This window comes from Nelumbo nucifera, chromosome 1, assembly GCF_055504915.1.
Source record: "Nelumbo nucifera cultivar China Antique chromosome 1, China Antique-T2T, whole genome shotgun sequence".
Lineage (NCBI taxonomy): Eukaryota > Viridiplantae > Streptophyta > Magnoliopsida > Proteales > Nelumbonaceae > Nelumbo > Nelumbo nucifera.
Window position 1 is genome coordinate 12,734,915 of NC_142649.1, and position 21,977 is coordinate 12,756,891.

Below are 21,977 nucleotides of genomic sequence, written 5' to 3' on the forward strand. Positions count from 1 at the left end.
CTTATACCAATGAATCAGATATTGGCTTAATCCAACCCAATCCAATATAAATTTGTTGCGGATGGACCAGGTCCAATCCAATCTAATAAATATTTTGGACCGGATTGGTCCATCCAATCCGTCAAAATTGATTTTGGACTGGATGGGGTCCAATCCAAAACCGGTCTATTGACACCCTTAACTTTAGGTATAAGTGCTCATAGCTTAAGTGCTCAACCACCATGATTGAATCACCTCACCTTGCCTCCAAGACAGAAACCCTCCCAAACAGGCCCTCAATCTACGGCCTCCCACCACTCATGGCTTTTAAAACCTAAGAACAACACATAGAGGATTGAATTGGCTTTGGGTTTAAAAATGGCTCATTTGGATCTAGTTTTCTTGGGATAGGTCCAAAGGGTTACAAGTGGCTAAAGAAGAGGAGAAATGTTGGACTCAATAGATCAATGGAAAGGGGTAGGGGTGAATATGAGCTGAGCCAAGCCGAATATCTAGTTATTCGAGTTTGACTCACCAATAAATCATTATGCTCGAGCTTGATCTTGACCTTGATTTGAGCTAGAGACTTGAGTTCAAATTCGGCTCGAATCAAAAGATCATAAGTTTGAGCTATACTATGAGCCAAACATTTTATAAAAATAAAAAATATACATATAAAAAATTAGTTATTATTATATATATAAAATAAAAATATTATGTATGTATATATACATATATATATATATATATGTAAAAACTCGATTAGGCTCATCAGCTTCATGAGCTTCACGAGCTGAGCTTTATTGGGTTTGAACTCGGCCCAATTAGCAAACGAGCCTATATGTTAAGCACTTAGGCTCAAGTTAGGCTTGAAGCTCGGTTTAAACCGAGCTAAATCAAGCTTTTCACAAATTGAGTTCAAATAACTCATGAAAAACTTGACTCGTGGCCACCCCTAAAAAGGGGTAAAAAGTGTGTAAGCATGTGAGGGGTCTTACATTACCGTGGGCCCACACATGGACCTTAGTGGACTATTAGTTGGGGAATAATAAGGGGCAAGGTAGGTTGAAACAAAGTGAAATGGTTGTGTTGCTAATATGAGTTAGAAGTAAGCGTTGGAGAAGGGTTCATTTCGATCAATGGTAAAACTGAAGATGGTTGATGGGTGTTGGGTGTTGGTAGGATGCAAGAGCATATCAGTAGGCATGGGTGTATGGAGTAACTAAACTGATATAGGACCCAGGTTTGAAGTGGTTGAGTGGGGTGTGAGAGTAGTGAAAGTAGTATTGATGGATTGTACAAAGGGGAAATCGTGTTCATCAAAGACTATGGCTAGAAGTATAAAGGCAACGGATGTGGATATTTATGCAACAGTACCCCATATGATGATGGGGGCTATAGCCCAAGGAGCGATAGTCAAGTTGAAAGTATGGACAAAGCCAAGGATAGCAAAGACATCCAAAAGAACTAATTAAGGTGAGAATAATAATCAAGGATGGAGCTAAATAGACTTCATAAGGTGATAATTTGTTTGGAGCGAGAATGGGAATTCAGTTAATTAAGTGCAGTATTTAGAGGGTGTTTCTCTCTCCCCTCTCTTCTCTCTCCTGTCCCTCATCTATTTCTTTCTCTTCTTTCTTTTGTTTCTCTCCTCTTTCTCTTTTTTCTTTTCTCTTTTCTTTCTTTTTCTATAATTTTTTAATGAATCTCATTTTTTATGTTTGTTTTGAACCAATTAAATAAGGACTAGAAATTTCCTAAAGATTTTTTTCTCAATATTGATTTATTTATATAATTTCAAACCTTAGAAGATGAGCTTGACCTATTGCTTAAGAGTTAGGAAATTATGTGGGCCTAGAGAGTTAAGGTTAACTGGTTAAGATTTGGGTACATGAATAATAATTTTTTTTTGGAGAATGACGGTTCAGCCCAAAGTCAGAATTTTAGGCCCAAAGTACAGTTGGGGTGGGTGTCAGCTTGGAATTGATGCCAATTCATGGGCGGGCATTGGTGTATAGAGTGGGGGTTTTTGACATTTTGAATGTTTATAGTTCTGCAATGGAATTAAGAAATCTGCACTGAACCTGTCCGTACTTTTCCGTTTTCTTTTTCACATGACCACCATTAGGAGGAAAGATAGGAACAAAATTGTTAGGCTGAAAAGTGAGTTTAGAGGGTGGGTGGATGATGCTGAAAGTCTATTACCCATTATTAAAAATGAGAATGATCAATGGCTCTTCGTTGAACATCCTGATTTTATTTCCAATTTTACCCCTATTAATGATACAAAACAGCCAAACTAACATATACCCCATTATTTAATTGATAGAACACCTTGTTTTTATTTATAAATTTACCCATATTAATAATACAACTTTGTATGGGTTGATAGCCAATCTAGCAAATTCACAGGTTTCTATTTCACCCTTATATACAAGAGAGACAAGTGTCACAAAAAATGAATACAAGGACAGGTAGTCATGATGTTGGTTAAATTTTTATCAAATATCAATGTGGCTGAACAACTCTCACATTGCTCTGGGTTGTTTTCATGATATTAAAAAGAATCAAGTTATCTTGATAAGTTCAAAATTTCTCCTTCAAGGATAAACTTAGTTGATAAGCTGAATGGATGTATCTCCCCATTTTAATAGAAATGTGATCATATTAATAAAAATCCTCCAAATTTGAACCTAAATAGGGGTGTAGTATATTATAGCATTTCAATGCTATTTCGTTTTCTTTGGATACAATTTAGAATCCCAAAATAAAAGTTCACTCAACAATGTAGTTAGTTTATTATTTTTTTATTTTGTCTAAAATTCTAAATTGATTTAACTTGCATTCTCTTTTGTTTTTTTTATACCTTTTTTGGTTAATTTGTTTTAGGTGTATAGCAGTTTATATGAAAAGAATGGTGATTATACAAACTGAGATAGTGGTTCGACTCTTCACTTTTAAATAGCTTTGGGAAGACTACTATTTCTGTTCTGGCATAGTCGTTTTGGGCGGGCCAATATATAAGGAATGCTTTTGGATGGAAGGAATACTGCTATTTAATTCATAGATCAAACAAGAAAACAAGAAGAGGAGTTTAATTTTTTTTGGTGGTAATGAAGAGGGGTTTAAATTAGAGAATGATCGAAGATATTTGAACTTACATTTTTCATTTGTGTTATTTTTTCATGCTTAATTGTTAGGTGGAGCTGATGAGTCATTTTCATTATGTTCACTTGCTAGCTTAGTAGCTTTGATTGATTACTATTCAAATAATGATTATAACGCTAAAGTTGGATTATAAATTCATAGTGAATTTAGTCATTATTATTGTTGTCGGGTTGTTTTTGTGTATTATTTTTTTGGAACTTGAAAATCAAATCTTTTTTTTTAAATTACTTCAATTCAAATATGTTACTTTGTCTAAGGATGTTCATTATACGGTTCAAACCGCAAAACTGAACCAAACCAAACCGAATTTGCAGTTTGGTTTGGCTTATACCTATAAACGGTTGGTTCATTTTGAGAATTTTCTAAATTATGGTTTGGTTAATTGAATTTTATAAACTGAACCAAACTGTAAACCAAAATTATATAATATGAATATATGATATATAAATATTATATATAACATATCTAAATGGAATACGTAAAATTATAAATATATAATGAACTCTTTATTTTATAATAAAATAATAAATAAAAGTTTTTAAGTTTTAATTTTTAGGGGAGCTATTTGAACTTTCTAATTGGGTTAAGCCTTAAAGAATCATAAAATGGTCCAAAGTCCTTAAACCGTATTAGAAACCACACCAAATCGTAATAAAATAGTTTGGTTTGATTTGGTTTCCATACCAAAACAGTTTGGTTCAGTTTAAAAATTTCTCAAACCATAATTTACCGTTTTGGTCTGAGATCTTCTCCAAATCGCACTGAACCAAACCGTGAACACCCCTGATTTTGACAACAGAAACATAGACATGCAACGCACATGCACCCCACTAGTATTCATAATATGCTAGTGAGTCACTTTGGGGATATTTATCAGTCTTGAAACCCTTCGGTTATTGACAATTTTCTAAATATTTGTGAGTCAACAATTACAAAGGAGCAGAATGCACAACTAGAGGAGGTGGAGGATGAGAAAATAAAAAGGGTGCTTTTCTAAATGGCTCCCTTGAAAACTCCATGTCCAAATGGGTAACCTAATGTGTTCTTTCAACATTATTGGGGAGTTGTGGGACTAGACCTATGTGAAGTAGAGAAGGCTTCTATTAGGAGTGTCCTCTTCTTAAAGAATGAAGCATTCATTACCCTCATTCCAAACATCAAGAACCCTAAAACCCTTACCCATTATAGGTTAATTAGTTTTTGTAGTACCAATTACAAAATCATCTCAAAAATCCTAACATATAAACTCTAGCCCTTGATGTAGAAGATAATTAGTAGGAATCGAAATAATTTAATCCTAGGGAGACTCATTAATTATAACATTTTGATTGCTCATGAAATTATGCATCATTTAAAAACTAGGAGGAGTAAATCATGATGCATGGCAATCAAAATAAATATGATTAAGGCTTATGATAGAGTATAAGCTAATTAGTAGGAATCAAAATGATTTCATCCAAGGGAGACTCATTAATGATAACATTTTGATTGCTCATGAAATTATGCATTATTTGAAAACGATGAGTAAATTGTGATGCATGGGAATCAAAATAAATATGAACAAGGCTTGTGATGGAGTAGAATGGTCTTCTCTAAGAGCAGATCTTGGGAAATTGGGTTTTGGCTTTAAATAGATAGAGTGGATCATGGAGTGCATTTTCTTTAAAATGCTCATAAATGGTTTCTTAAGCTCCATTTGGTTTATGGGATGGGAATGGAAAAAGGGAATATTCTAAAAATATTCCTTTTTCCTTTATTTGTTTTGAGGGAAATAGGGGGTGGGAAAAACAAGGGATGCGGGATCCCAAAAATAAGAACACGGGGTCGCACCAAATCAATGTGACCCCACTAAGAAAAGGAAAGTCGAGGACCTCTGTGGGAAAAGTTATCGGGGCTAGTCAGACACAAAGATCTTTCATCTTCTCCATATACTTCAGACATGTTCCAACGGTCATATCTCCGATCACTTTTCTAACAAACGGGATTTTCTACTCACTTTTCCTACCCACTCTCTACTCGTCATGAATTGCAGCCACACATCTCTCACCTTTTTTGGCGTTTTTAAGTGGTGGTAAGACCACACGTGTCCAATCGGATGATGACGCCATCAAGACTGATGGCTCGTTGCTTGAGTTATGCTAGAGAATCTCAGTACCAAGAGCGACGTCTTCCATTTTGGGATCCTACTGTTGGAAATTTATCATAGGCAGGAACGCCACTGACGTGAACTACAGCCCGTCTTCTGTGGTTGATTGAGCCATGCCACTTATCAAGCAATTTAAGTTCACTCCTCTGTTCGATCCCTAGATCGGGCAGCTAAGGGACCCGTCGTAATGCATCAATTGGCGGTGTTTGTAGCTCAGTGTTTTGGGAAGATTGCCAAGAAGAGGTTGTTGATGGGAAAGGTGGTTGACTCTTTTTAAACTATTAGGAAGAAAGTTCCCTTTTGTAACCACCTTAGGAGGCGGGTGAGGAAGACATCTCCGATGATTGACCACGAAGAAGAGATTATCGTCAAGGCCTCCAAACCTAGAAGTAGAACTTTGTCAAGAGGAATAGAAACGTATCTAGTGTTCAGGTTGGTGTTTGTTCTAGGAGAGAAGCAATTAGTTCAACCAATGTTATTGCTGAGGATTTTGTGTGACGACTAGAAGCAAGTAGTTCAGTCTGTTCCGTTGGCACTTGTTACATTCGATCTAAATCAACTAGTCTGGTTACTAGAACAAAAATTGGCTCTACTACAAACCATCTTGCGCTAATTTAGAGAAAATCAAGTTTAGCTATGAGAATGCCTACTGTTAGATTGTTGAACAAATCCAGGTTTGTGGATGTGTTGAAAACCACATTGTTGGTGCAGAGTAGTGAAAGAGGATTCATGTTTTATCCAGTGAAAAATCCTCAATTCAAAGTGTTGAGCATGACGAGATGGGTGGTAAGTGTGAAGAACTCCCAGAAGAAAATACTGGATAGGGATCAATCAGTAGCTACATTTGTAGAATTTAAATACAATTGATTGGGTACATGTTTGGTTCAATTCTCATTCTTTCTCATTCTTATCCAAGATGAAATTCTAAAATGGAAAAGAATGGATAAAAATAGGCAGAATGAGAAAATATTGCTATGAACCAAACACTTTTTTCCTAAAAATGAATTCTTTTCAGACTAACAAGTGTCATATGTTACTAATTTTCATTCTTCAAAAAAAAAATGTTCTGATATTCACAAACTGCCAGCCTAGGTCTCCAATAGTCAATGTTTACTAATTGGCATAGATGTTTTGTAAAAGTACTTTCGTAAAAGTGCTTTATAAAAGTACTTTCATAAAAATTCTTTTACAAAAGAACTTTCGTAAAAGTGCTTTTAAAAGTGCTTTCCAAAAAGTGCTTTTGTAAAAGTACTTCCGTAAAAGTGATTTCATAAAAGTGCTATCATAAAAGTGCTTTCGTAAAAGTACTTCCATAAAAGTACTTTCATAAAAGTGTTTTTATAAAAGTATTTTCGTAAAAGTGCTTTCATAAAAGTACTTGCGTAAAAGTGCTTTTATAAAAGTATTTTCATAAAAGTGCTTTCATAAAAGTACTTCCATAAGCTTTTATAAAAGTACTTTCATAAAAGTGATTTTATAAAAGTGCTTTTGTAAAAGTACTCCCATAAAAGTACTTTTGTAAGAGTGCTTTTATGTAAGTACTTTCATAAAAGTACTTCCATAAAAGTATTTTCGTAAAAGTGCTTTATAAAAGAACTTTTGTAAAAGTTCTTTCATAAAAGTATATCCATAAAAGTGCTTTTATAAAAGAACTTTCATAAAAGTGTTTTATAAAAATACTTTCATAAAAATTCTTTTACAAAAGAACTTTCGTAAAAGTGGTTTTATAAAAGTGCTTTCATAAAAGTGTTTTTATAAAAGTGTTTTCCTAAAAGTATTCCGTAAAAGTGATTTCATAAAAGTGCTTTCATAAAAGTACTTTCGTAAAAGTACTTTCATAAAGTGCTTTCGCAAAAGTACTTTCATAAAGTGCTTTCGTAAAAGTGCTTTCATAAAAGTATTTTCGTAAAAGTGCTTTCGTAAAATTACTTCCATAAAAGTACTTCCATAAAAGTGCTTTTCTAAAAGTACTTCCATAAAAGTGCTTTTCTAAAAGTACTTCCATAAAAGTGCTTTTCTAAAAGTACTTCCATAAAAGTGCTTTTATAAAAGTACTTTCATAAAAGTGATTTTATAAAAGTGCTTTTGTAAAAGTGCTTTTATAAAAGTACTTTCATAAAAGTACTTTCGTAAAAGTGCTTTGATAAAAGTACTTTTATAAAAGTTCTTTCGTAAAAGTAGTTCCATAATAGTGCTTTTACAAAAGTACTTTCATAAAAGTGATTTTCTAAATGTACTTTCATAAAAGTGCTTTTCTAAAAGTACAAAGTGCTTTTATAAAAGTACTTTCGTAAGTGTTTTCATAAAAGTACTTTCATAAAAGTGTTTTCATAAAATTAGTTTCGTAAAAGTGCTTTTATAAAAGTACTTTTGTAGAAGTGTTTTAGTAAAGTACTTTTATAAAAGTGCTTCCGTAAAAATGCTTTTATAAAAGTGCTTTCATAAAAGTACTTCTATAAAAGTGTTCTTATAAAAGTACTTTCGTAAAAGTGCTTTCGTAAAAGTACTATAAAAGTGCTTTCATAAAAATACTTCTGTAAACGTGTCTTTATAAAAGTACTTTCATAAAAGTTTTCCATAAAAGTGCTTTCATGTAAAAGTACTTTCATAAAAGTGCTTTTGTAAGTGCTTTCATGTAAAAGTAGTTTTATAAAAGTGCCTTTGTAAAAATACTTTTATACAAGTGTTTTTGTAAAAGTACTTTTATAAAAGTGCTTTTGCAAAAGTAAACATCTATGACAACAGTTTTATAGGTAAAGTTTCCTCAAATAATAAAATGAGCAAGATGGGGCATGATTATTTTTCATGTTGCAGGCTATTCAATTTTTGTGCTAAGGGGCTGATTTTTCATTCTAAAAAGAATGTGGTCGTTAGCAAGAATTTTGTAACCAAACACTCTAATGCTATTCATCATTGCCCATTCTTGCCTACAATGAGCAAGAATTAAGAGAATGAGGCCCAGAGCAATGAACCAAACATGGCCTAATTAAAATGACAAGGGGGAGGGATGGGGGATTATAACTAGCTACTAGATATGTTTAGGTTGTGAGAATTTGTTTCATGAATAATTTTTACTTCAATCTAGATTTGGCTCTTCTACTTTTCAACTCACAATTTGTTGGATGTTTTCGGACCTACCTGAAAACTAATGAACCACCCTGCAGTCATCCAACAATCTAAAAAGCTAAATATCATGTGAACAGTATGAACTTGGATGCATATCTTTTATAAAAGTAATTGAAATTAGATCTACAAATTTATCTACCATACATAGGAAGGTCAGGTCTATGTAGTTACTTGGTAGCATCTTGAAATGTGCATGCAAAATAGTTAATTAAACTAATTAGGACTTTATAATTGGAAGACAAACTTTCTCATTTGGACTTAGGCTTTATCCGTTTTTCTCTCAAAAGATTTTATACTCTTCTCAACAGGTTTTGGGATGTATTTCTAAAGATGTTGAACCTCAAACTTCAACATATTCATGCTCAAAAGTTTTATATATATTTTTTGGTTAAGTAGTGCCCAAGAACTTTATTTATCCAGTTTTATTACCAAAAATACTAATGAGAGAGAGAAAGAGAGAACCAAAGAAACCAGAGATCAATGGCTTAGCGTAAAGCCCAACATGCCAGACCCACTAGTGATCAAAAAGCCTAATAAGGCCAAGATGACTATGTAAATAAGAAAGGCAAATTACGTATAGTCAATTTTTTCTTTGGTATATGGCAAAGATGACTATGTAAATAAGAAAGGCAAATTAGGAGGAAAAACATAGAAGGTTACGAAATATTCAAATCTACTTTTAATCATTTGCCCACAAAATAAACACGGGAAAATAAATTTTCCCATTATTTTCTCTTGTATAACCAAACGGTGGAAAGCGTGAAATTTGCACATTTTCTCATCCTGTCCAAATTTTCCCATAAACCAAATGGAGCCTTAGCATTTAAATGTTACCCTCTAGGTCCTAAGATAAGGGAATCCCTTGTCACTTTATCTTTTTTGGTCTTTTCCATGGTTTTCAAAATCGGACCGGACCGAAAAAACTGGGAACCGATCACCTGATCGGTTCTGTTTTTCCCCAAAACCGTTGATTTTGGTCAGCAAACCGCTGAACTGGCCGGTTAATCGTTTGAACGGTTTTGACCGTTATTCAATTTTTTTTTTTTGTCAGAACGAGCCGGCCGCTCGGGTTGAACGATCGGACTGTCCGAACCAGTAACCGGACCCCTGACCGATTGAGTTTTAAAAACCATGCTCTGCTCTAAAATGCTCTTTAGGCTCAGTTTGGTAGGAGTACAAATATAAATATGTAGTGTGCAAATACATACAAAATACAAGGTTTTGCACCCTACAAATTTGCATTTGTACTCCTTCCAAACTGAGCCTTAAGAAAATTCATTCTCTTGTAAATGATGGTCAATTCTTCGATATAGGGAAGGCTTAGGGAAACAGGTGAATTTTGCTAAATTAGAAATTTATTCAGTAACACGATTCACCCAAAACTTAGAAGTATTGTTGCTAGAGGCTTCGATTTAAGTTGGTTTCTAGCCCCTCTACTTATTTGGGGCTACCGACTGAATCTGGGAGGTCCAAGGTGGAGGTCTTGTCTAATGTAGTGGAGAGAGTTCAATCCAAAATCTAGTGCCTATTTCAACTATTTTCTCTCCCTCTTGAAGGCTGTGGTTTTGGCTATTCCCTCTTATTTTATGCCATGCTTCTCGTTGCCTAAAAGCATTTGTTTGTGACAGATTGATAAAACTTGATAAACAATTTTGGTGGAGAGAGTCTCAGTCTGGTCACAACGAAGTCCATTGGTTAAAGTGGGACCAAATCTATAAAAATAAATTAGATGGAGGGATGGGTTTCAGGAGCCCGAAATGTCACAATTAAGCTTGCATGGAGGCTAGTTTCAAAAGAGATTCCCTTTGGGCTCAAGTGATGAGAGAAAATATGTTCTTGTAGGAGGAGATGTTTTTCTCAAAAAGCTATGTAGGAGTGTGAACAAGGGTCATCAAATCTCTATGTGGGATGACCCTTGGATCCGGATACGATAATGGGGCCAAGGCCAGGATTGTCTTTTCGGTGATGGTCGTAAATCTAATTGATCACGGTCACGGGAATAGGAGATGGAGAGATGGTGCTTTAACTTTTAAGGACTCTTTCCTGAAGTATTAAGGACTGGTTAGATAGATTGGTTTGGATGCCTGATAGGGGGTCTTCATATATAGTTGGGAGTTGGGTCTACCAACTTCATAGCCAAGTCCATGAAGAGTGAGAACCATTGCAGATCTTTGTGGTCTATCCCAATGGAACCAAAGGTCAGATATATATATATATATATATATATATTTTATTTGGAAATGTCTAAATTATGTGATTGCAAAAAATGTAAACAGAGCTAAGAGGGGCCTTGCATGCAGGATGCAGCTAGTGGGGTGTCAAATTTGCTATAAAGAAGATGAATCGGTCCTCCGTGCCCTTTGTTTATGTGAGCATGCTCAAAGAATTAGGGCTTGGTAGTCCTTTCAAGTCTAGAATAGCAATTCAGTCCTTCAGCTCTTGGTTCATCATTTGGACCTCTAAATTCACTAGTAAATAGAGAAAACAAGAAGCTGAATCTCATCACCTTGGTGTTAGTTTTGTGGACAGTGTGGAAATTGTATAACAAAATTACTTTTGACAATGCAGTAGAGGCCAAATCTCTGGCTCAAGCGCGACAATGAAACTGGTGGACATCTTGTGGCTTCTCAAATTTAGAGGTGGAGTCAGACTTTGTTAGTTTGATCAAGTGCGACAATGATAGGAAGGTTGATGTTAGTTAGTACTGAAGCCCTCTTCCTGTTCAAGGACATTGCAGAACTGATACAAAACTGCACTGTGTTTCTCCTAAGTTAGAAGAAGCAAATCCTTCAATTCAATTCAATGGTGCTGCATGCATGCCCATGCCCTGGCTCGAAGAGGTCTCTCAGATCAGGGAGTTTTTGTTAATGTTTGTCGTGACTGGCTTGAATCTTTGTTGCAAGCTAGCTGACTTGGTTTAGTCTGGTTTTTGTTGTTCTCTTTTTTCTGTGCTTGTTAGTATTGTTTTGTTTTGGTTTAGTCTTTGGGTTGCTAGTTGTTTTTGTGATGTCTATTGCTAGTTGGCTTTCATGCCTCCTTTCTGTTGTATCCTTTCCGTACGTAGCTACGGTCACTTTAATGGAAAAGTATTTGCTTGCTTCGAAATAAAAAAGGAAAAGATAGTTAGTTGATTGGCCTTGGTCGACTAAACCACTTTCGAAAGTTACCGAAAATAACTTCCTCAGAAAGTATATTTCTCCGCTTATGCAAAGCCCATTTTTGGTTTTCCGGGTTTTTGCTTTTCATGTAGGGCCTAACTTGCAATCCCAAAAGCCGTTGTGTGAAAGCCCTCACAAATGGGGACTTGGATTTAAAGCTCCAAGTATCCAACGACAAGGCAATTCTTTTCTTTGTGCCGCCTCTCCTGGCATTTGATGCAACCATGCATCAACTGGTCGTAGCAGCAACGACTGCCATAGATTATAACGATACAGTAGTGGTGGTGGAGGAGGATTTGTCTTCCGTGATGAGCCAACGTCACTAGAATCATTGCTCAAACCTTACAGTTTGTGCTTTAGACAGATCCCCAAGTTGTTTTTTCATGGATGATGGATCACCATCTATGGAACTAGATTTGCCTTGGTGGGATTCTCCGGATTCTGCATTCTATCACAAATTCAAGGTGAAGGGGAGCAAGCACAATGGCATTGTCAACAAGCCATCTTCTTCTTCTTCTTCGTGTCATTGAATGAAGATGACTTAGTATTCTCCCTCCACCAGGTAATACTCTCAATACTTGTTTTTTCAAATTATCACTTATTTGTGCACTTGCCCATTGTTAAGTCTTTGTTGATTCTAATAAAAGCTCCATCCAAGTTCCATTTGAGAAACAATATCAAAGATGCCAATGTAGACTTCATTTTCTCCAAAAAGAGAACTACCCAAACAAACAGATATAGCTCTCCTCTTCCTTTTCCTTTTATTGTTGTTTTAAATTGGTTGTTACTTTGACATAGAAGCTGCTTCTCTAACGCATTTCCACCATGTCAGTGCCATGTAAAAATTTTGCTCTCTCGCTGTTTCTAAATGCCATGGATTTTGTAAATTACTTTTTGAAGAAAATGTAATTTTGACATTTCTTGTAATGAAAACGTTTTCATTACAAGAAAATGGTGATTATTAACTAGCACCATTTAATAATATAAAATATGCATAAAATCAAGAGTTACTTCACGGAATTCTAAACTGTGGCCATTGTCCAAGATACAATGATACCAAACATCCCTTTATACATCCATTGTGTTCAAACTTCAACCAGGTGCATGTTTGTAATTTAGCAGGTAATTCATAGCCCGGTTGCTCTTTACCAGGCAAAGGTGGAAAATTTTTCAACATTGGTAGAGAGGATCATGGGTGGAGCCAGGAAATTGTTATAAGAGAGGCCAAAACATAAATGATGGATGGGCCCATAGGGGGCCAACCATTGAGATGGAGAGTGGGGAGAGGAGAAAATTTACATGGAAAGCTGTTTTTTCAGTGGGGAGTTTCTGAACCATAAGGGGGTCCCCCTGGTTCCGCCCATTGTTTTGTCAAGTCATTTTAATAATTTTAAAATAATAGCAAGCATTAAAAACTTATTGATTTTAAAATTTATTTTATTAATTTTAATGCAATTTGATCTTCATCTAAAACTAATACAAATTTGTTTAACAATAATAAAAAAATACAAAAGAATAATTAACTTAAAACTACATTTTAATATCCATTTAAATTCCATTAAAATTAATACAAATTAAAGTGATGAAATTAATTTTGTTAACAATAAGATTAAAGTTGTTAATAAAATTAGTAGAATTTAAAATCCATTTAAATTCTTATTAAAATTAATAAAAATTACCTACAATATTTTCTATTACCCAAGAAAAGAGCTTGGGTTGGATCAAACCAATAATGTCATAACACTCTAGGCCAGGAAGAATTTGGCATTTCTTATTTTAAAGACTCATCTCCTTTTTGCAGTTAAAATGCCCCTATGAACACTGAATTTTTAACTGTAAAAAGGAGATAAGTCCTTAAAATAAGGAATGCCAAATGCAGCCTAAAATTTGGTCAAATGGGCAGATTGTATACCCTCCAACCAAGTAGGAGCCAAAGTTTTTCGCTATCATATTTCCATCGACACTTGACAGCTCTACCTTCAGGCCTATAAATTATCGAGTTAGAGATTTGGCTGAACTGTGCCCAATTAAAATGGTGTTTGATGGCATCCGTTTATTTGAAAAATGGTGTCAGCCCATCGCCATGTGGGTATTTGTCCCCAAAATGCTTTTTGATAAGCCTGTTTATCGAATAAACATTTATCTCAATTTGTGTAAGTCAGGAGAAGTTTCATTTTAACATTTCCCCCAACACCAAGGTGTTTATTTACTGTTCTGCTTGTGTGGTGCCTAATGAACTCTAATGGCACCTAACTGTCAAAAACATTTATTAACCCCTTTTTTCTCAGTTTTAAAAATAAATCAAATACAAACATTTTCCAAATAAACAGAAATCATACCAAACATCCCCTAATTTGGCTTGGACTTTTAGACCTTGTTTTGAGCTGTAAGGTTTGGCCTTGGTCTTTTGGCAAGCCTAGGGTGACCACAGATCAACTTAGAGTTTTTTACTGTTTTTGACTCCTAGTATAAGAGGAAAACGGACTCATTCGGTGCAAGGTCCGTTCCAACAACCTTTATAGCCTTGCATTGGGAATATCTCCCCATGAAATAAAACACAGAAATACGGAGATGTTTTCAATGCAAGGCTGTAAAGGCTGTTCGAATGGATCTTGCACTGACTGAAGCCAATTTCATATAGGAGCTTTCTTTTTAAAAGCTCTCTCCCTAGGACCACTTTGTAGATTAAAAATAGATTTACTGCAACCCAAAATTTGCAACTCAAAAGTTAATAGTATATTTCTTCAAACGAAGAACATTTTGGATTTTGGTTTATTGTCATCAATACGAAAGACCCTACTAAAAGTAGGGGTGCATGCCTACAGGCTTAAAAAAAAGTAGGGGTGCAATTTGGGCGGGCCCAACCCGAACCCAAACCAGCCCAGCCCGAAATTTTACACAAGATTTGGATTTTTAGTCCTCGGGCTGAGCTCAAGCACAAGAAATTAGGCTTTTTATTCTTAGGTAGCCCAAACCCAGCCCGAGCCTGACCCAAGCCCAATATACACATATAATTTTAGAGTGGATTAACCAACCTAAGCCCAGCCCAGGCCTGAGCCCAACTCGAGTGCATCAAATTATAGTGCAAGTTAGGCTTAGATTGAAAAAATCAGACTTCACCTCAGACTCGAGCCTTAAGCCCAAATTTTAAAATCAGGCCCAAATTGATCATAAACCCAGCCCAACCCGCCCAACTAGAACCCCTAACTAAAGCTATGGCCTCAACCCAATAGTGATTAAAACCTATCAGACAATACTTGGTAACGTCTATTTCTAACTTTCTAGCATGTTTCAGCTTAGGCAAGTGTATAGTGTATATAAAAAAGGAGATTGAAGCCCACTCCCTAAACTAATCATTAATATGACAAATAATGACAAAAAGATTTGACAAATGAGAACCTTCCCACAAGGTTGATGTGTTTCAGGAAATCAATTAGCAAGAACCACTAATTTAAGTTGACTACCCAGTACCAAATTGTTCGATCCTTCAGGTGGTTGGCCAACACCCAATTCAAAGGAACCTAAGACCTAAAGAGCCATTTAGACAATATCATCTAACGGTAAACAAGTAGAAGGGTAACCCTTAGTACAACCGTGCCATTAATATAAAAATCGTTGTCTTCAGAAATGTCTAGAACTTGTGTGGGGATGACCCATAATGACTGACGGTCGTTTAGGCATGGAAAAAGAAGCAGCAGAACTGTTTTGCTTCTAGAACATCTCTAGTGGATCATATTCTTCAGATGCAGATGCTTTTTGAATATTCTTTGCTCTGTATATATTTGATTAGTAATAATGAGAAATTCAAATATACACACAAAATTCATCACATTCGAAAATTGTCATTGTCATATACGTGTCGCCAAATACACCTCAAGTTCATGGTGTTCCATACATGCTATAACAATAATAAGTTTAACCTAAAGAAATAATGTTTAGGTTCTCATATTTCCACAAAAAAAAAGGCTACAGTTTCCCATCAAGTACTTTAAACTCTTATATTTTGCCCACAGAGAAAAAAAAAGAATAAAAATTAAAGTAAGAAGTCTTTTCTTACAGTCTCTCCTTTTTTGACAAGTCTCTAAACTCCAAAGTCTTGTCTATCAATACATAGATTTCGTTAGCAAAAACGATAATTATTCAGTTACCCTCAGCTGGCTATAAAACCTAACAAAATGAGCACTAAGAAGACATGAAGAGCAAGTAATGTGCATCTGATCCACGAATACAATATAATAACTTGCACATAGTTTGACGTGTTCCGGGCAACGAGAATTTTAACACCATTTAAATCAACCAACGCCCATTCCCATCGTCTCCTTCAGGTGGTTTGATGGATCTAATTTTATGGGCCCTAAGAATATAGAAAGAGCCAGTGAGAAAAAATGTCATTTGTTAACGATAACTGGAACGGTGATTCTTTCTAAAACAAACCTCTGATGTAGGATTTGCAGTCCTGAGGGATGTTTCGAACTCATATCAATAATGCCTATTATCTAACTTTTATTTTAAAGAAACGAACAAATGGTTAAACAAGGGCTCTCTCCTCACCTTCAAGCACTGCTCACTTGCACAGATCACTAATTGTTCATTACAACAATTGCATGTCTTTTAGTAGCACGGAAAAAAGAACTAGAAGCAAATAACCTTACTAACTTTTGATATTTCTTGCACATTACAAAGAGCGTCTGTTCAATACACCTTTCATAGGGCCATTGCCCAATGTCTGTTCAATACACCTTTGGCCACTCGGTCTCAAACCCACTTTGTCATGTTTGTTGGCACAAGATTGTGCTATTGCATCAAGCAATGGTCCCTCTCCACATATCATCCATCACTCAGAAGAAATAAAAGCATCTACATGCTCATCCATGCACAAACAACTGTTGCCTTTTTCATAAATGAAAAGGAACCAGCTTGTAATCTGTGCCAGAAGCCTAAAGAAGTTCCTAAAAAATATGAAGACACAGATGGCACCAAGCATTCATAAACAAAATGACAAAGAACCACTTCCTTGATGTTATAACAAGGGAGAGAAGTATGGAGGTAGAATACATAAGGCTGCATTTGGTAAAGGTGTAAAATCGAACCAAGATAAACTTTATATTCTGATTCGATTTTGCATGCATTTGATAAACATGTAATTTTACACCAAGCTGTTTAATTACATCTATAATTCGATTTTGCATGCATTTGATAAACTTTATATTTATTACATCGCTCTCTCTCTCTCTCTTCTCCTCCTCTCTCGCTCACTCTTCTCCGTCTCTCTCCTGAGGTTCTTCCCCATACCCTAATGTGTCTATCCGCTCCAGCCGTGTATAAATGATTCTGTCGACAGAAACAGCACCGGCGTTTATGGCATCTTCATACACTCCAACGCCTGCCATACTTTCAAGCACTTGTCCCAGGAAGCGGAATCGGCGAGGCCAGAGACCGCACCAGTATGTTCAATCCATAGCTGTTTCTTGTGACGTCTGACGTGAACGTAATTCTTCAGTAGAACGAAACGGCGGACACAGTCCTTGATGGTGGGAAGCATCGCCACAAGCTGATGTCCTTTGGTCGGGGTTAGCTGCCAGACTCAGATCTTAGAGTCCTGGTGAGCGGTGAAGACCTTCCCTTCCGAAGGCAGATCTGAACCCACCTCCAAAGAGAGAGCCGGAGAGGGGCAGTTGTGGCAAAGAAGTTCTTGTCATGGATGCTGCAGATTTTGATACCAAAGACAGATTTCATTTCCAAATTGATTTTCCATGGCTAGGTTTTGACTAGAAATCGTATGAAGTTTCCCTTTTACTTTCTTGCAAATATTTAACACCTATTCATCATTCATCAACGATTCATCATAGAAAAATAGGGGTTCTTGTTCTATAATGAAAACGAAAGCATTTAATCCCAACTGCAACTTGGGATTTTGAAGATCATGCTCAATGTTGGAGTGGAAAAAATAGGAGGGAATGAGCAATCGAAGGCTTAAGCGATGCTACCTTTTACATCAATCGTCCAAACACACAAGAGTGTAAAATGAGTATAAAGCCGGTTTGCTTTTTACACTCAAAAATCTAACCATTGTTAAAACTACATCGGTGTAGTTTTGTATTTACACAACAAACAAACGCAGCCTAAAAGGATGGCAAATGCGTTAAAGTGGATGTAAAATTGTAACTACACCATGATTATTTAATTATAGGCATTGCTGAAAATCACTAATATAAAAGAAATCATGCTTCATCATAACAAGGGCTCTAAGGAATCTTAGAAACCGTTTGGAAACAGTCAAAGTAGCTGAACTGAATAACATGTTACTTTGTTTTTTAGTGAACAAGTTATTGAAGAAGCTATAAGCTGAAGTTGGGTTGATTTCTATATCCTCAAATATTTTATTACTTAACTATTTTCAGTTTGAGTTTTCAAAACAACAAACATTACTCAAAAAAAAGTCAGTGAAACCTCAGAAAATCATAGAATTTGTCGTAACCTAATCTACAACTCTACATTACTAACATGAATACAGAGATAACTACAATCTGATACAACAGAATGCATTATTAAGATAGGAAACGTACAATATAATGAACACAAAAAATAGAGACAAATGGTAGCTAAAAAGGGCAAAAAGACAACAATAAAATTGAGAAAGGGAACCACTGGTATAATTAAACCCACGCATGATAAGCAATCCTTAAACAAAATATGAATTTATTGGACCTTTAAAAATCTCCGGTTTGCAGAAATGTACAACGTTCATCTCCAATTCCAGAGATAGATGCAAAGAAAATAGAATATTAACAGGAACAGCATAAAAATAGATCAAAAGAACATGCAGAAAGTCACGGAACAAATCAACAATATGAAGTACTTTCAAAGCCAAACTTATTAAACTCATACGAGCTATGAAGCAGTTTGGCAAAAAATAGAATCCTCACTGCAAAATAAATACAGAGAAACAGAATGATCCCATGGAACAAATTAACAATAGAAACCCACTGTAAGACAAAGGAAGAAAGCCAAAGATCCAAAGTTGCAGATAGAATCACCAAAACAAAACACAAAAAACCCGGGGCCAATATGTCACAAGGTATTGGTTTTAGACCGTTCGGAATAGTAAGACTATGCTGTTGTACCTCTTGTCTCACTTCTTTTTTTCCAAAGCGAGGGACATTTCTTCTCTTCAGCAAGTTAAGATACACCTAACTGGAAAAAAATCACAAAACACAAACTAGAAGCTATGAACCAGAAGTCGATTTGTGCACGTGCCAGAATCCAGGGAACTTTTTTTAGACAGAAGAAAGGATTCAACTTTGGAGTAGAGAAAAAAAAAAACAACAACTTACTCTAAGCTCAACACAAACTGGACGAAAATACATACTCAAATAAAACCAAGATCTACATGCCACAGACTCGTATTACCATTTCGCAAGCAAATGCAGATAAAACTACTAATTCGGAGCACCAAATCCATCTCCACAATGAGAATTGAAAGAAGGCAGTACCAAATTCCATCGACAAACCAAATACTATCCAAGCCCTAAGCCTAATCAGCTAGATCCCAATCAATGAATTCGGAAAAGAAAAGCAAATAAGAAACAGGTCAGATCAAATAAAAAAGACGAATTCCAGAAGATCAATACCAGAAAGCCATTCAAATCGAATCCAAGATCTGACCATCGGCGACGCCGGAAGCACCAATCCACCGCCAACTTCACAGCCATCTCCGATTCAGTTGATGCAAGGCGGGAATCCGTTCGCCCGTAAAGAAATGGAATCTTGCGAGAGGAAGGAGACGGCAGCTACAGAGCGAAGCATTCCCGACCTGCACCAAGCGAATTAGAGACGACAGTGATAAATAACCACAGCAGAATCCGCGAAACCTCTCAACAAAATCCTCCCATACGGAAGATCTAAGCGTCTAAGTAGAGAGATCTAACTGCAGAACGGAGAGGCCGAAGACTGAAGCTCGAGATCGAAAGTGTGAACAACAGAGAGACAGAGGGAGAAGCGCCAAGGCCGAGGCTCACCTCCATGCTTGTTGGCGCTCTCCAATTTGAAAACAAGGCCAGAAACCCTATCCAACCCTCCCTCCATGGCTCCGTGCGTCCACACCTTCGACTTCCAGAACGAGAGCCAGAGAGCGATGCTCGAGATTCTGGCGCCTTCGGAAAGGCATATTTATAGTGAGCTCTGGTTTACCAGATGGAAACACGTGGCAAGCCAACTCAATAAGCGTAATCCAGATCAGATTATTAGATTAATCATTAAACAAGAGCTCATGCTATATACATGTATGCAGTATACGTTTCTTTCTCGAATCAGACCAAACCCTTTTTTCCGGTCGGAAATTGACATCCATTTTTCTCAATTTTACCACTTTGCCCTTACGTAATCTGGTTTAGGTATGTGGTTACCGTCCGTGTAGAGATGTTGATCCGACCCGATTGAAGGGGATCCGAATCCGAACACATGAGACACTGTGGGACAGTGGGAGTGGTGATAATCGAGGTGTGTGCCATCAGCCCATCACTTTGAGTTTGAACCTGCAAACCGTGCAGAAGAAACCATGGGAGCACCTAGACGGCCCAAGATGTATTGGTGAGATATTTTAATAAGTAGGGTTTAAGATTAATTAAAATAAATATAAATTAAGAAAACTGAAGACTGTCAGAAGCAAATACCTTCCAAGAGTGACTTTTTTTTTTCAATTGGGTCTCCCACTTGAGTTCTCTTGGGGCATGAAGATTGGAATTGGAAGAGCATTTCTCAGAATCTGAATTCCTTGATGGAAGGTCTGAAGTGAGTGGTGGGGAAATCTCTGATCGGTTCATTTCTCAGAGAGATGAATGGAGCAATGTAGATCTGGAACCAATGGAGAAGAGGCTTTGATCTGATAGGTGCTCAGCTTCATCTGTATGCAAGTATGAAGATTCATCTGTTTGCAAAAAGGAACTTACCTCCTTTTTGCAATTAAAAATCAAGTGTTTATAGGGGCATTTTAACTATAAAAAGGAGATAGTCCTTAAAATAAGGAATGCCAAATGCAGCTCTAGATCATTTTTTATCGCTTCCACTCAAGTCCTTTTTGGTTTATTTCTAGCTCTTTTAGCCTCTTCAACTTAAGGTTAAATAAGATATCTACAAATTAATTATGATTGTTCATAATTCTTTGAAATGCATTAATATATCTATTACATTTATTTTTTATATGTTCAATGGTTGAAGTTATAGGTTTTATATTTTTCATAAAATTGTTTACATAATATAATTTTGAAATTTGAAGATATTTGTTGGGTAAATTTTATGATGCATGAAATGCAATGACCTTATTAAAGTCTTCATGTAAGTACACCTTTTCAAATATGAAAATAAAAACGAGAACCAATAAAAATTAGACCATGTGATGTCTTTAATATGTCGCAAATATTTTTTAATGTGTAGTTGGATTCATATGGGCAATTAATGTACTAGACCTTTTGATGTTGAGAAAATTTGAATTGCAAAAAATAATATCTAATCTTATAATATAAAACAAGAAAATGATACAAATGAGAGCCCTATTTTGCAAATATTGTTAGAAATAAAATGTATTGATCAGCTTCTAACATGTTTTACTGAATGTGACCCAAGACTTCACTCTCTAATATCTTTCATGGACACAAAAATATAACCTGTTAGAGGACAATATAACTGTGATATTCGGTCCAAACTAAACTAATGTCAGATACAGCTAATAGAACTGTGTCACCTACCATTCTGATGTCAAAACAAAACAAAAAATCATAAGGCTGTGTTTGGTTGCAATGTAAATAAATTTTTACTGATACAAATTTAAGATAGTACAAATGATTTGAGTGCAAATTTTGATTTATTTTTATTTCAAAATTTACCTTATTTTATTTGATTGCAATACAAATGAAATAACATAAGACCTGAAACAAAATCAAGTAAAACCCGAAATAAAATTATACCAGAATTTGCATTCTTTTCATTTGCACTCCGATACATTTGTACTAGTGCAGATAAGATTGCATTGCAACCAAATACAGCCCAACGCTCAGTTTAGAGGAATGCAGATATAAATATGTAGACTGCAAAACCTTGTATTTTGTATGTATTTGTACTTCTTCCAAACTGAGCTTAAAGAATTAATTTGTCAATAAAACTTGTTCTAATTAACAATAATGATTTTAATGGTTTTTTTTCTATAAAAATGGGATAAAATTTTTCTTTATTTAGAAGAAAATGAAGAATAGAAAACCTCTCCTTCAGGTTGTATTTGGTTTGAAAAAAAAAATGAGAATGACGGTTCAGCCCAGGGTCAGAATTTTTAGGTTCAAAGTACAGTTGGGGTAGGTGTCAGATCGGAATTGATGCCAATTCACAAGCAGGCATTAGTGTATAGAGTG

The 21,977-nt window shown here is 35.7% G+C and overlaps 1 long non-coding RNA gene across 1 annotated transcript; it reads right to left on the bottom strand.

The window, feature by feature from the left end:
• Positions 1-16,643: 16,643 nt before the first annotated feature.
• LOC104610303 (uncharacterized) lies at positions 16,644-19,785 on the bottom strand. The gene is made up of 2 exons (XR_737423.3): positions 19,209-19,785; positions 16,644-17,281 (listed from the first exon to the last, which is right to left on the bottom strand). It is a non-coding gene; the product is annotated as an uncharacterized LOC104610303 (long non-coding RNA).
• Positions 19,786-21,977: the final 2,192 nt, after the last annotated feature.